This window comes from Musca vetustissima, unplaced genomic scaffold (assembly GCF_032173495.1).
Source record: "Musca vetustissima isolate MV318-11 ecotype Yass unplaced genomic scaffold, APGP_CSIRO_Mvet_v1 utg42844, whole genome shotgun sequence".
Classification (NCBI taxonomy): domain Eukaryota; kingdom Metazoa; phylum Arthropoda; class Insecta; order Diptera; family Muscidae; genus Musca; species Musca vetustissima.
This window is the reverse complement of record NW_026878629.1, coordinates 13636-20431: the sequence shown is the minus strand read 5'-3', so window position 1 is coordinate 20431 and position 6796 is coordinate 13636. Positions and strand designations below refer to the sequence as shown.

Here is a 6796-nt window from a genome sequence, read left to right as displayed (position 1 = left end):
ATCTTAGCTTCCGTACATATTTTCGACTTATTTATGTTAATTGTACACTAAATAATCAATAGGTGTCTGATTGAGATTAAATTTTAAAAAATGCAGCATACCGAATAGCATGTGTAAAGTTTGCTTTAAATCGATTTACACAAATCTGTTCCACTGTGCGCAAATGACTCTAAACTTGCCCAAATGAAATTAAATTTAGCAAGAAAGACATAAAAATCACATATTTAAGTTCGTTCAATTTCATGTCAAAATTCCTTCAAGAAGGCGATGTCTTTTCGGATCCATATATAGAATATACCCCAGTGGGGAAGGGTATCATATAGTCGGTCCAGTCCGACTTTACTACTTTTCTTACTGGTTTATTGATTATTGAAGGACATAGTCCGGAAAAGTTGGTAGTATATCCAAGTGACCTTTAACCCTTTCAGTATTTTTGTCGAATATATTTGACATTTAAAATTTCTCTCTTTCTTTGCGATTTTTCGGTTATCCTATGTACCGTTAACATTGATGTTTTTGTTTTTGCTGAAAAACAGACGAAACTGTCCGAGGGTTAAAATGAAAATAGCCTTTTTTTCTAAACTCTATGCCTTTATATGATTTTAAGTACAAAATTTTAGATTTTTATTCCGACAACAATTTTTTTTGACACTGAAAGGGTTAAATTGATACCAATTATATTGTTGTATGTACTCGGATGTGGTAGTTCAACGAAGGTAATTATAGGTGTCAATGTATTTTGATTTGGTTAGTATTACCATGTCAAACGGATCGCTAGGAAATTGTGCATGAGGTTCCGGTTAAGGCCAAGGATGTCGCCTATAAGTTTCGATGATAATCATATGAAAATTTGGGGATGAAATGGATCACAAATATTTTTTTTGTAAGTCGAACATCTGCAATTTTACACGGAGAAAGGGCCTGGCTAACTAATTATTTAGGGTCAAATGAACCGAGACTTTTGTGCGAAATTTAAAAAAATTTGATAGGAAAACATGATTTGGAAAATATGTCAGGGTAAAAAAAATAATCTGTTGCTCTTTAATCCATTAGATAGTGCATCACGAATTATCGCTCAGGCTCGGAACTTAGATCTGCACAAAATTAGAGTTGTCCACGTCCGACTATACTACTTCCCTCACTGGTTACTACTTTGATGTTTTCGTCCGAAGGGACTGTAATGTGGCATTCTTTTCAGAAAATTTTGCAACATAAATTCATGATTTTGACCTCGCATCCATGCAAAGGCCCCCCAACTTTTCGGTACGATCTTTTTAAGCTATTATGAATGCACCCCACATAATGAAGACTTTAAAAAGTTCTATGGGCAAAAATCAAGGATATTTTTTTCTGGATTTGTAAAATGTTTATTTTAGCAAATGATAGCCACTTTAAAATACCGAAAATTATATCGTAACGCTATATGTTACCTATTTCTATGTAGAGCAGATAGACGTTTATGACTAATGGAATAAAAATACCATGATTAGTAAAATATTGAGTTTTCTTGGGATGGATTGGTTTTTGCCCACTAAACCACTACCCACTATAATCGATATTAATTCCTCTGCACCCCTTACCCTATTTAATATCATCACTGTATGACTGTTGCTGTAAACATACATTCATATGTTGAAAGGTGTAATTTATAGTTTATTGTTCGGGAGATGACATTTAAATAAAGAAAATATTAGAACATATGACGTTATCGTCTTCGTTCTTTACAATTCTCATGCCCATCCAAAGCCACTGAAGTTGTAGTGGCCACAATAAGATTATCAGTTACCCCCTTCTCCTACAAAAAGTATTCACTACATTGGATTCCAATCACAATTTCATATTCTCTGGTACTTCTGGGGAACTGTGAGATTACAATGGATTTTATAATGTCATTTATTCTTTCATTCCTGATTGTATTGTTGTATGTAGAGGTAAGCAATGTCCAAAGAACTTTGTTTTAAGAACCATTGTTCTGAAAAATTGTCCAATGTATTGTTTACGCTTGCGCGCGCACACTTCCATGAATAGTAACAACAACAACAAGAAAAAAGTTATGTGATCACGACGCCATTTAATGTTCAATGTCGACAGAACGGAAGACGGCCAAGAGATAAAAAAACAACAACTACAGCAACAACAACAAAAAGAACACCGAAACATTTAACTGACATATTGACAAAGTTATGGCTCTTAACTGATAAATAGGTGTGGAGTTTATTATTCATTTTTCCCCCGTACCCGTTGTCTCTCTTGGCTCTTTGAGAACAACAATCGAATTACAACAAACATAGCACATTTATATATTTTTTTTTTAGGTATGTCCATAGAACAAATTTATGGGCCAAGCTGGACGGACGAACGGACCGACGAAACAATAAATTGAAAAGTTTAGCCGTTTTGTTTGTTCTTCTGTTAAAGCCATTGTTAACAATGAATTTAAATCTTATTTAGAACGATAAATCATTATAATTTATATATGTCGGCAACAATGACTTCTTATTTCTGTTTGTTTGTTGTTTTTATTATTGTCTGCTGATTTCTAGCTATCGCAGAGAGGGGAAACCTTGATGGAAACTATGATATGTCCAGATATATGCTACACAAATTTGCAATATATTATTTTTGAGAACATTTTAAAAATGTACACCTATTTTGGGTCCCTACAAAATACACTTTAAAAAATCCAAGCCCAAAAAATATACTTTAACCCAATAAGGAAAGTAATAAAGTCGGACGGGGCCGACTATATGATACCATTCACCACTTTGGATATATTCAACAAATGAATATATATATATATATATATCTATCTGCACCGATTTGGACCAAATTATATAAATATATACGGGAGCTATATCTAAATCTGGACTGATATTCAGGAAACTCGACACACATCATTATAGGCTTAATTCAGTGCGCTTTGCCAAATTTCGTGCAAATCGATAGTTATATAAAGACTTTGGTGCACCATTTTCCTTAAATCGAACGAAAATATATATGGGAGCTATGTCTAAATCTGAACCGATTTTTACGAAACTTGACACACATTATTCTGCGCCTAATTCAGTACTCTATGCCAAATTTCATGCAAATCGAAAGATATATAGGGTATTTGGTGGACCATTTACCTTAAATCGGACGAAAATATATATGGGAGCTATATATAAATCTGAACCGATTTTTATAAAACATAGCACACATCATTCTAGACCTAATTCAGTACTCTATGCCAAATTTCATGCAAATCGAAAGATATTTAGGGACTTTGGTGCACCATTTATTTTAAATCGTACGGAGATATGTATGGGAGCTATATCTAAATCTGAACCGATTTTCAAGAAACTTAGTACACATCATTCTAGACCTAATTCATTACCATGGAACCATGTGTCCATCTTGTTTCTTTTTGCCTGTTACAAACATATGCACAAATACATAATACCCTGTACCACAGTGTGGTGAAGGGTATAAAGATTCACGTGTTTATTAGCAGATGAAAAAATATTCTTTAAAAATCCACGCCTATATTTGCCATCCAAAAGGTGGTTTTTGAATTATTCCCTGATCAAGAATGATATTAAATTTTTACTTCGATAAGATACAAACGATGCGACTAAATGTAAATTCCTTAGTAGTTGACATATGAATAGTGTTGGAGACTGTGAAAATTGAAGTCGCTGCGTATTGCAACTGGCTCGTTGGTCTAGGGGTATGATTTCCGCTTAGGGTGCGGGAGGTCCCGGGTTCAAATCCCGGACGAGCCCAAGTCTGTTAATATTTTTTTTCATGGTAGTCTTATTGTTAGGTTAATTATCAAATATCTACGTCGATTCTTTGGAATTAGCATTTAACAGAAAAAATACAAGTTCTATAAAATTAATTAGAGAGTTCTAATTAATTAATAATAATTACAGTGAATTGTGCACTGTCTTCGCAATAATTTATTCTTATTATTTCGTGTAAAAAAATGTTACAAGTTAGTAATAATAAATTCCTCGTTAACAATTCACTTAATCAAATCAAATCACAGTACAATTTTATTTCATTTAATCACAAATCTGTTGTTGCATTTAATAATCGGACAATAAATTACTTAGCACAGGGCATGTGAAATACAACAACACCGACAACACAAAATTATAATTATTTTAAACAAATTGATTGTTCAAGTCGAATATTTATTGTTGGCATTGTGGTTGCTGTGTTTTTTGTTATTGGTGTCGCGACTCCCCACTTGGAACTTGGAAATTTACATTTAAATATTTATGATAATGCCGGATCGTTGTTCTGAGCGACCGACACACGGCACAGCAGAATAGATTATCATCGTCATTACAGTGAATTAATTAAATAATGAAAAAACAGAAACACGACAGAGGACAAAAAAACGTAAAGTTCTACACAGCATTGAAGTGAAATAAATTCTCATAATTATGGCGATAAATCTGTCAGATATTAAAACGAAACAATAAAAACAAACCGATAATCAATTGTCTATAAATCTAGACAATGTGTCATTTTTTATTTGCATATTTACAGCAGATGCAGGGATGGGCAATGTTATTGGGATTTAAAGGGGCTAGAGCTAGGGGGCTCCACACAAGGGAAGATTTTTTAAAAATATATTTTGGAGACCTAAACAAGGAGACCTAAACAAATTTGGCATAGCGTACTGAATAAAGTCTAGAACGATGTGTGTTAAATTTCGTGAAAATCGGTTCAGATTTAGATATAACTCCCATATATAGTTTCGTCCGATTTGAGGTAAATGGTACACCAAAGTCCCTATATATCCTTCGATTTGCACGAAATTTGGCACGGCGTAATGAATTGAGTCTAGTCTTCATAGTGCCATACGGATATATGTTCCATGCCGAAGTGGTCGACCGCAGTCTCGTATACTGGTGAATGTTAACGACGGTTCGGCCTCGCTCATAGCAAGCTCCTCGCTCATAGCCAGCTGCTCGCTCTTTGCAAGCTCCCCGCTCTTTGCCAGCTCCTCGCTCATAGCCAGCTCCCCCGCTCATAGCTAGTTCCATACAATAACCACTAACTACTAACCGACCTGACAAAACCCGAACCCTGAAAACCCCGAACCTGCCGACCAACAACGAGCCGACTGTATCCTGCCGATCACCAACGAGCCGACATCAGCTAGCCGAGTATCTTCGAGCCGACTGTAGCCAGCCGATCTCCAACGTACCGACAGCAGCTATCCGATCTTCAACGAGCCGACTGTAGCCAGCCGATCACCAACGAGCCGATATCAGCTAGCCGAGTATCTTCGAGACGACTGTAGCCAGCCGATCTCCAACGAGCCGACATCAGCTAGCCGAGTATCTTTGACTGTAACCAGCCGTACACCTTCGAGCCGACCACAACCAAACCCGAATACCAACCAGCCGATTAGTAGCGAGCCGACATCACTTTACCACCACCGAGCCGACTGTAACCAGCCGACTATTAACGATCCGACCTCCATACCCAGCTACCACTACCGATTAGAAGATTCCTACATAAAAGCTTATCTCACATCCAAACTATTATTCATATTGTAAACACCAGAGTATTATAATAAAGATTAAAATTGTAATCACTCGCGTTTTTACTTAAGGTTTGTGGGTCCTTAGGTTGACCCTGGCAGCGACTGAGCTTACTTCAGCCTTAGTTAAAACCACTCGTTATAATTTTCGTCCGTTTTAATGTAACTAGTTCACCAAAGTCCATTTATATTTTTCGATTGCAGGCATCGCGTACTCAATTAAGTCAGGTATGACGTGCGATAAGTTTCGTGAAAATCGGTTCAGATTTAGATATAGCTCCCATATATATATTTCGCCCGATTTAATGTCAATTGTGTACCAATGTCGTTATATATCTTTCGATTTGCACGAAATTTGGCACAGCGTAATTAATTAGATCTAGAATGATGTGTGTTAAGTTTCCTGAAAATCGGTCCAGATTTAGATATAGCTCTCATATATATTTTCATCCGATTTAATGTAAATGGTGTACCAAAGTCCCTATATATCTTCCGATTTGCACGAAATTTGGCATAGCGTACTGAATTAGGTCTAGAACGATGTGTGTTAAGTTTCGTGAAAATCGATTCAGATTTAGATATAGCTTTTATATCTGACCAAATGAAAAATTTAGTTTCGGTTGCAGAATTACATGCTTATGGATCCAGTTTCATTTTACTGGTCCTTTAGAAATGCGACGTCTGTAAGGATTCATCTGTTGAATATAGCCAAAGTGGTGAATTGTATCATATAGTCGGCCCCATCCGGCTTTACTACTTCCCTTACTGGTTTAAAAATATTTTTTGAAGGTTCTATACAAGGCGTGGATTTTTTAAAGAATATTTTTTCAGGGTTCTATACAATGCGTGGACTGTTTAAAGAATATTTTTTCAGGGTTCTATACAAGGCGTGGATTTTTTAAAGAATATTTTTTTCAGGATTTATAAAAGGCGTGGATTTAAAAAAAAATCAGGATTTTGTAAAGAATATTTTTTCACGGTGGATTTTTTAAAGAATATTTTTTCACGGTGGATTTTTTAAAGAATATTTTTTCAGCGTTCATGCCCTTAGGGCCATTTTGGCCCTGTTAGTTACCAAAAATTAACAGATAATATCGTTAAGGCAATTAGTAATGTTGTAATTGAACATTTATTCGACCACAAAATACAATCATGTGCAAAGCCGAGTAAAACACCCCAACCACCTAAAAATTGTCGGAACACCCATTTCCATTATAATGGTCTGTGATTTGTATGACCATTCTAATTTAATTC

The 6796-nt window shown here is 35.5% G+C and overlaps 1 non-coding gene across 1 annotated transcript; it reads left to right on the top strand.

Moving 5' to 3' along the window:
- Positions 1–3692: 3692 nt before the first annotated feature.
- On the top strand, positions 3693–3764 carry Trnap-agg (transfer RNA proline (anticodon AGG)). The gene has a single exon. It is a non-coding gene; the product is annotated as a tRNA-Pro (tRNA).
- Positions 3765–6796: the final 3032 nt, after the last annotated feature.